The sequence below is a fragment of the Cotesia glomerata genome, linkage group LG7 (genome assembly GCF_020080835.1).
Source record: "Cotesia glomerata isolate CgM1 linkage group LG7, MPM_Cglom_v2.3, whole genome shotgun sequence".
Taxonomy (NCBI): Eukaryota; Metazoa; Arthropoda; class Insecta; order Hymenoptera; family Braconidae; genus Cotesia; species Cotesia glomerata.
The window spans coordinates 16,871,176-16,881,111 of NC_058164.1; the positions used below are offsets into that span (position 1 = coordinate 16,871,176).

At 37.7% G+C, this 9,936-nt stretch overlaps 1 protein-coding gene across 1 annotated transcript in view; it reads right to left on the reverse strand.

Moving 5' to 3' along the window:
• Positions 1–9,936, reverse strand: part of LOC123269695 (collagen alpha-1(XVIII) chain-like) — a gene marked incomplete in the record, with an annotated part of 201,774 nt that overhangs the window by 94,179 nt on the left and 97,659 nt on the right.

Consider the following 9,936-nt stretch of genomic DNA (forward strand, 5'->3'; position numbering starts at 1 on the left):
TTAAAGGGGAGTTTTGTCCACGGGAGCTTATTTTGTTTGGTTATTTTGCTTGGCTCCTACCCGCTGTACCTCATCAACTAAGAGATTAAGTGTCATCCAAGGACAGCGAGCGTTTTCCCATCCGCTCGGGGAGACGCGCCCGGTAGCATTATCTCTTCTGCCCCGAGTGTGTGTGTGTGTGTGTGTGTGTGTGTGTGTGTGTGTGTGTGTGTGTGTGTTCCTCTTATAACTTTTTAACGGCTCGATCGATTTCATTTTTACCTTCGATGTTTAGATATTGCTCGAAGATAAAGCAGACGTCGATTTTATCTTCAAAGACACGCTGGCACAGCAGGTTTTGCGCCAAAACGCACCTATTCAGGTTGCCTTGTAGTATGCGTGCTATTTCTGCCCTCTCGTGGCTTCTGCAAGTGCTGTGCGGAATGCCTTGCAAGCTCCAGTGCCAGAAATATGGCATAGACCATCCTGGGCATCTCTGTCCGTAGCACAAAGGAAGCATTTTGGCTTCTCCGTGCAGTTTACGGATTTGTGGTTGTCTCCGCTACATTTGTAGCACCACCTGCTTCTGTTTGGTCCCGCACACTGCTGCATCTGGTGTCCGAACCCGAGACATTTAAAACAGCAGGTTACTTTTGCAACTTGGCGTATACAGCAGTTAACCCAACCGATCTTTATACGGGCCTTATGAAGGGCCTTAATCGCATTGGCTTCGTCGATCTCGCAGAAGGCTGCCCGATTGCCTCGTGGTGTGGGTTTTGTTCAATTTACCCGTTTGATTTCCAGGCTGTTAGTGAATTCACGTTTGAGTGCTTCACGGACTTCGCTCTCGGTAGAGATCCCATCCAAGTCGAGGATCTCGATCGTTGTTGTTGGTGTTAGCGGCTTGACCGTGCCGATGTTTGCAGTGGCTGATTTTACTGCATCGGTGAAAGCCTTGCTGTCTTTGGTTTTTCGAGCCATTTCAAGGAGAACGCCTCCGTGTTTCGTCTTTTTAATAGACTTTATGTCTACGCCCGTCTCGACAGGGCTTACCTTGGCCTTGATTTCCTTTAGGATATCAGCATAAGTTTGACCTTCTACTGGTTGGACAAGAACAGCTTTAGTTCTTGTCTTCTTTCTCCTCGGTTTCTTAGAAGTACCCTTACTTGACTGGTTTTGAGCTTTAGTAGGGGGGGCAGCTGTTTCATGCTCTTTTTCCTTCTCCTTCCTATTTCGGTCAACTGTAGTCCAGGTGACCTCCCGGGCTGTCTTTTTCTACGGTGGCTTCTCGATTGTTGAAGAAGGGCTAGACGTAGACAGCTGCCACTTCTTTTTATTTTCCTTTCCTTGCTGTGGTGGTTTTTTAAGAGTGACCAAAGATGGCTGTGGTTTTTTGATCAGACTCGGAGTTGTTTGGGTTGTTGACGCCGACATGCCTGGTGATTTGTTGGCTTACCTATATGCTGTAGTGATAGATGTAACCAATTTTCTAATCTCATAATAGAGATTTTTCTTGTCTTTTATGAAGTTAGCTAACTTTTCGATCTTGCTATCTAGCCGCTCCATTGGCGATTGTTGGCCAGTGCCGGTCGGTAGAGAATTAATCCTTCCTCGGTAAGCACGGGTAGTTACGGGAGAAAAAGTTCCTCCAGTCTTTATAGAAACGTTGCTTGGTTGTCCGTTCTCTTCCATCAAGGCTGTTTTCGTGCTCCCTGTAGCATTTCTAGACAGTGGAGCAATGGGGTCCACCCCACTGTCCAAACGGTCGCTTGATAACGACGAATTCAGGCCCGTTTGCACGCCTTCCCTCGCCGGCACTTAGGTATCCATCCCCTGTACTGTAAGCGACATTTGAAATTGTTCTGACGTTTCCATATCGTCTTTTGCAAGGTTTTGGTCTACCTCGAGTATTTTATTTCGTTTTTATTTTATTTTATTTTATTTTATTTATTTTATTTTATTTCCTCTGTACCTGACATATCTTCCGGGCATTCCTCTATCCGCCACCTGGGAAGGCACCCGATGCAGAACCCACCAAGCCCGATACGAGGTGTGTGTGTGTGTGTGTGTGTGAACCGCTTATAACTTTTGAACGATTTGACCGATTCCATTGAGGTTGGCGTCATTCGAAAGGGCTTGGCCAAACTAAGATTTTAAATGCAATTTGGACCGATTCGGACTGATAGATTTTGAGAAATCTCGAAAAAACGACGAAAAAAATTTTTTTCAAAAGTTGTTTTTTCTTCACACATACATATAGCCGCACGGACACTACTCCGAGAATAGTTAAGACAACTTCCGAGAACCTCAAAACATCAAGATCTAATGAAAACTCGACTTTCGCAAAACGGGGTAAAACCAATAACTCCCCAAATTTTAAAAGATTTTTAATTTTTCTTAACGGCAAGTTAAAAATACAATAATTACTAATAGTTTGAGCGAAAATTTTGAGGATTATGCAAAAAAAAAATAATTGCAAGCTATTTCTTCAAATTTCGAAAGTTAGTAATTTTTAAATGGCTGTAACTAGTCGTTTTGTAGAGATAATCATAATTTGTCTTATAAAGTCTTATAGTTTTGTAAAGCTTCAAGACTCTACTTTAAGAATATAAAATGGTTTTTTGTAAAAAATTACATAAATTATGTGTAAATTCAATTTAAAACAAAAAAGAATTTTTCCCATATTAATTAAATGGGAAACTAAAATAAAAATAGCGACTCCTTAGAGTTGAGCTATAGGGCTCATGTTTGGTAAGAATTCATTTTATATCAAACAGAAACATTTGAGAGGGTACGAGAAAAAAAATTTTTTTTTGAAGCACACTAATATATATGTGATATAAGCGGCCTTATCTTATCCGCTATTCTATAATGATCTGAATGAAACGCAACATACTTATTCTTAGGACGATTTCCGAGGTTTGTTCGATAATGAGCCAAATCTGTCGATTATTTTAGAAATGACGGCAATTAAAAAATTTTCAAAAATTTTAACCTCTGTTGGAGATAGTAATACTCACACGTATACTACTCACACTACGCCAGTCGTCGATTCATCGCGCATGCTAGTTGCACCGGTACACACACATGCGTGCATGCATATTGGTATTTACGTTTCTCTAACCATTCGTAACTAGTCGTCAAGATATACACCTCGTGTAATACTTAGCTATATATCTCTATTTTGAATAAACGCTGAATATAATTTATATAACTCTTTTATTAATTATATTACCAAACCCTGCCTATCTCCCACAGGTTATGGGCCCAGTGCACGAGTAGATAAGAGTTTAGTGATATAAAATAAAAAGAAAGAGTTAAGTAAGTGAAAGCCGATAACGAAAAATAATTTTCGACCGCGTAGAAAAACCTAACCTTAAAAATGAACGCCGAGAGACCATTGAGGATCGAGTTGCTAAATAACTCGAACTACGAGGTATGGTAGATTTATATGAAAGCCGTGCTGTTAAGACACGACAAGTGGGGCTACGTCAGCGGTAATATACCGGCACCAGATGCTGGATCTGGTGATCGTGCGGTGACGTCCGCGCTGAACAAGTGGAAGGAGAACGACGAAAGAACTTTAGCTGAAATTATCCTGTCAGTGAGCGAAGCTGAGCTGAAAAGCATCTCGAATTGCACCACGTCGAAGGAAGCCTGGGAGAAGCTCCAGTCGATTCATGCCTCAAAAGGTCCAGTGCGGAAAATTGAACTACTCATGGACATTACGTTATTCAAGATAGACGAGGACGACGATTTCAGAGGACGCCTAGACGAATTTTCAAGTGCCGTAGAGAAATTGGTGGGGATGAAGATTGATATTCCCAACGACATGCTGTTCGTGTTAATACTCAAAGGTCTGCCGCCAAGTTACGAGAACTTCAGGTGTGCCATGAGGTTCAATGGCGATTTTCCGAACACAGAGGTGCTCATCGGGAAAATTATGGACGAAAATAAGAGTAGACGCGCTGTCGATACAGCGGTCGATAATAATGCTCTCTACGCCGGAACCGGCAAAGCAGTTCAACGTCGTAATAACCTGAAGCAGAAAAAGAGGTACCCATGTTATATATATGGTAGTCTTGAACATTGGGCATCGAAATGCCCGCGGCGAAAAATGTCAGCGCAACGATAGAAGAAGTTAACAACGTGACATCCACATCGAGATCGGGCTAGGACAGCGGCTACACGACGCACATGTATGCGAACGAGGAGATGATGGAAGATCTTTAGAAATGTATAGCAACGCTGAACATGGCCAACACCGCATCGACGACAGCGAAGGCAAAAGGGACAGCGTACCTGACAGCAGCAACAATAAACGGTAATGTAAAAGTTAAAATTAATAACGCATTATTAGTAAAAGATCTCAGGACTAATTTACATTCCGTGTCGAAAATCACACAAAACGACCAAGAGGTCCTATTTTGAAAAGATGGGGCTGTCGTCAGGGACCTAGAAAGCAACGTCAAGATGATAGCAGACCGGGTTGAAGATCTGTACTACCTGAAAGAAGCTGGAGAGCAGGTCAACGCAGCGATGGAGGAGTCGCACACGTCGGAAGCAAGCCTGTGGCATGCTAGACTTGGTCATTTACACATGGACGCCGTAGTGGATTTGTCGAATGGTCGCGTGATAGGTTTAAAGCCGGTAAAAGGAGGTGGACAGCCGTGCGAGGTCTGTCAACGAGGCAAGTTGACGACGAAGCCCTTTAAACCAAGGACAGAAAGGAGCAAAAAGCTGCTCGAGATTGTACACACTGATTTGTGTCAACCGTCGAGAACGAGGTCAGAAGAAGGCAACAGATACTTCGTAACCTTTATCGACGATTATAGTGGCTGGTGTGTAATACACTTCTTGAAGAACAAGGACGCCGTCTTTGAAGCTTTTAAAGCATAACAGCATTAACAGCTTCGCAGAAAAACAAACAGGCATAAAAATTAAAGCCTTGCAATCAGACAACGGCAGAGAATATTGCAATAAGCAATTACTAAGATACCTGAAAGGAACGTCGAAATTGGGACTTGTATATCGACAACCGATTGGAAAAATCGTAGGATTTTCCGCTAAAAAAATCGTAGATTTTCAAAAATCAGGAAATCATTGGTTTTACCCCGTTTTTCGAAAATCGAATTTTCATCAGATCTCGACGTTTTGAGGTCCTAGGAAGCTGTCCTGAATATTTTCGCGACTATGTTCGTGTGTCTGTATGTATGTGTGTGTGTGTGTGTATGTGTGTGTGTGTGTGTGTGTGTGTGTGTGTGTGTGTGTGTGTGTGTGTGTGTGTGTGTGTGTGTGTGTGTGTGTGTGTGTGTGTATGTAACCCTTTTATAACTTTTGAACGGCTTGACCGATTTCATCGCGATTAGCGCCATTCGAAACAGCTTAACCAAACCTAGATTTTCAATACTCTTTAGACTGATTCGAGCCAGTAGATTTTGAGAAATCTCAAAAAAACTAAAAAAAAAATTTTTCTAAATGTGGTTTTTTTGGATTTGCTTTCAAACGGCTTTATCGATCGATTCCAAAAACTAATCAGCTCTTAACATCAAGAGACCACGCCGATTGCCGCCAGTCCCGTCAAAATCGGTTGATTCGTTCGTTAGTTATCGTTCTCGAAAGAAAACTGAAAAAAGTGTTTTTTTAGAATCACTCCGAAATTCTTACTTCGATCAATCCATACTCGAAGATTCTTCATGAGACTTCAAAAACTGCGTCGAATGTTGCCAACCGCGTGAAAATCGGTTCATTCATTCAAAAGTTATTGCGGTTTGAAAATTCAAAAAATTGTGTTTTATTAAACTGCTATTAGAGTTTTGAGCTCGGAGAGCTAAAAATGACACAAAAATCATATTTTGAGCTCGAAGAGCTCAAAAACGTAATGTGTAATTTTGAACGCATAAGTACAAAATGAGCGGTAAGTTGTAGGGATGGCCTTTAGGGTCAATTTTAGGGTCTAATTTTCTTCTATTCGTTTTTCTGCCAGGTGAAGATTATGACCCAGATTTTACTTTTTGTAATTGAGTATTTTAGTTTATTCGTTGTTAATTACTTAAAAATTAATAGAAACAATTATTGTTATTAGTGCGGCGATTATTATTTAATTATTGTATTTATTTAGCTAATAATTTTATGTTATTGTTACCGAAGGTATGATTAAATTAAGAAAATAAGCGTGTGAGAAATTATTACGAAGCCGAGCGAATTAATTGTAAAAGAAATTAAAAGACTGGGAAAATTATTCTAAGTTCCGAACAAGATTTAGTATGGGAAAGTGATGAATGGATATAAAATGAAAGAAATGACGATTATTATTTTGTAAGAAATAAATTAGGTAAGCGAAAATTTTATAAGTCCCGAAGACAATTTAGTATGGAAAAATCAACGAATGGATATATAATGAAGGAAATTGCGATTAAAATAATAAAGAATTGTGAATTTGACGAAACGAATGGATAGAGAATGAAGAAAATTGCGATTAAAATAATAAAGACTTGAGTTTCGAAAATAAAAACTTAGAATTTGGCGAGACGAATGGATGGAAAATGAAGGAAATTACGATTAAAATAATAAATAATTATTTTTGAATGCTAGTACGAGAACACCGGATAGGTGTCTAAAACGACTCTTCCTTTTCGTTACAAGAGAGTTAGGCAAAAAATGATAAACGCCAAAATTTGGCTCGATAAAGCAAGCAGTTCTTTCTCGGGAGAATTACTCGGGCGAATACTCTTCACCAAGTAATTCCAGAGGATGATACTCTACCTGGAGTCTGACCAAGGCTCAGGTAAGTATCATGAACCGACCGGATGAAAGTGCTTCTCCCCGTGCCAAAGCCTTCAGCTGAGGTACGGTAGGTGATCATAAGCCGTGTAGGTGGGGGCGAAGAGGACACTCTCCATTCGCTCTCGGGGTAGAGGTTTAGGCCCAGGGGTGACGGCTAGTCTCCTGGGGAAGCGGGGAATCAGCTTTTGAAGTTTAGTTCGCGATTTTGACGCTCACGGTGAGTGAGAGTATGTGTGAGAAGAGTGTTCTAACATATTGTTTATATTGTTTAATTTGTTTATATTGTTTATATCGTTTATTAACATGATCAGGCCAATAAAGAGGTTTTTCTTTTTTTCTTTGATTGATTTAAAATAAAGTGTTTTGTTTATTATTTTGTTATTGATAATGTAATCCCCGTTTATGACCCTGGACTCCGGTGAGCAAATTTCGAGCCGGGGACAATTAAATAAATTATTTTATTTTTATAATTTTTTGGAAAACGTGGACGTTACAAGATCATCACCTACACCCATAAACATATTAATTAACACAATATTATCTCTACGATGAACGCAAAAACAAATAGGGCTTGCTTGAATATTCACAATAAAAATTCGTCATCGAGCTAGCGCATTGAAAATATGAACAATCTGAAATCGATTCGTTACATATCTATAATGATGTGAATTGACTAATAATTTACCTGATGATTATTAAGTTTGAGAATATAAAGTGCCGAATAATCCCCAACATCATTACATAATTAATATTATTATGCTCAACAGTGAACATAATATAATTCATTTTCCCATATGATTTTACACCTATTATACTCGAAATTATGCCACCAATTCTTATATAAGTAATAAAAAAAAAATTAAATTTCCAAAATGTTCTTCAATATACTAATGACATAAAAATCAACGACACACGTGTTATCTTGAATCTTAAATTGGTTTATGAAAACAATAGAATATACAATATCAGTAATAAAAAATTAGCATTAAAAAAATGTCATTGACAATTCAAAAAAAAAAAATACTCTGATAATCGCCAAATTTTACAGGATTACTCGCCAAGTCAATCTGGAGATTCCTTGGAAGTTTCATTGAAATCGGTCAAGCCGTTTCGGAGCCTATATGGAACATACCCACACACTTTCTCTTTTATATATATAGTGAGACACTACAAAATGTCCCGATGTTACCAGCCTGGCGAACTACCACCCGAAATTTTCGTTACCGACACTAGCTAAATTAATGTGTAGCACCGTGACATCACAAGACGACACGAGGAGGGAAAAATCAGCTACGAACCTCAAAACTTGAGCGATGATCGACACTTCGATCTATCCCCCGGTGTCAACCACCACGCTAGATATTTCTTAGTCAATCTTACCACTATTACCACTATTACTACTATTCGGTGATTACTCACCAAAATCATATATAAAATCTATTATTAATTATTATGAAATCTTATACTACTTTTATTAATATTACAGTTCATATTAGGTGATAATTTACCACAATTATTGTTAAACCACGTATATTTCTATTATTAAGTGTATGTTCTCTTTATTATCAATATTCTATTAAGTTGCGTTACCAAGTTATTCATAAAATTATAACAAAAGTGAATAATTGTGCAATAAAATTGAGTTCATTGTTAATACTACTATATATCATTATTGAAACAACACCACACAACTATTTCGGCCAATCTCGTCAATCAAAAGGGTCAATCAAGGACAAAGGGTCATCTTCGCAGTCAAATTTGTAAGTAATTAAAGCAAGTTAACTGGCACGCGCGAGAACTTTTGTCTAGACCTTTTCTATTAAACAAAATACCGACATTCATACGGAAGCGGAATATTCCAAAGAGCAGTGGATCCCAAAACTTTTTATGAAACTTAGGCGACTATTCTCTTATCCGCGAGGTTTAGTGGGCTAAGGAATTAAATTTTTTAAGATTGAAAAATTTAGTGTTTCAATAGATATGGGGCATTCCATGCGAAATCACCGAGGTTTTGACCCAACCCCCTTAGATTTCGCTGAAATTTTTTTATTATTTTCTATCCTACCAAAGACATTTTTCTGAATTTTTTCAGATTTTTTTACCCAACGAATTTAAAAAAAAAAACCGCTCTTTTTTTTTTAATTGCTATAACTTTTTCACAAATTGACCTTTCGGCACTTTTTTTTTTTTTAATTTCTGTTTTTAAATGTAGTTTTTAGAAAAAAATACAAAAAATTTTGCGAAAGTCACGATATATCAAATATTTCAGTTTTTTCAACAAAACCGTCATTTTTTCGAAGTCTGACAACTTCGATTCTCAATTTTTTTATCTCAAAAAAAACTTCAATTAAGATAGTATTTCACCCCGCTATTCCCATTTGTGACGACTTTCCTTTCTATTTTTTTTTTTTTTCGATTGAAAATAAAAAAATTTCTAAATCTGGCTTATTTTTTATGACTTTGCACTGAGGTTTTTTTGGATTGTTTTTAAAAGCTCAGAAGTTAAATAAAATTGGATAAAAATAACCGTAAAGTGTATCAGGGGCAACGATTAAATTATTTTTTTAAAGTATCGTTTTTACATTGTTAAAAATCTAAATATTTTAATTATTTTCCTCGGTTTAACGATTTTTTTCTCGACTTCTTAACCGTACTATGTTGTGTCGATTCATCCGACGAAGAAAAACACTTAATTTTTACCACAGAATTCAATAATGGTGTAAGAGGGTGTCCATTAATTACGTGAGGTGTTCTAGGGAGGGAATGGATCAAGCTAAATCTTACTAAATCTCACTTAGAGGGGGGGGGGGGAATCTTAACAAATATCACGTAATTTTTTCTCTAGCAGAAAACAGTGTAAAATTGCGTGGAAACGTATTTCTATAATAAAATATGGCCAAATTTGACACAATAGTGTTTGTCGTATTCGTCTGAACCCTGCAGAGCAGCAAAGTAGCGCTTGATTGTCTAATTTGATTATTGATCTATAGGATTCACTAATTTTTTAGGTAGATTTCTTTAGAAATCTATCGGTGGTAGCCGGTCTCATGTCGTAATTTTAATAAAATTTTGTCATAATATATTTAATTATCTTCAATTTAAGCTATTGTTCGTCGACTTTTAATACTTTTTTCAATTTATTTCGTAGTTGAGAAAATTCAAAAAAAAACA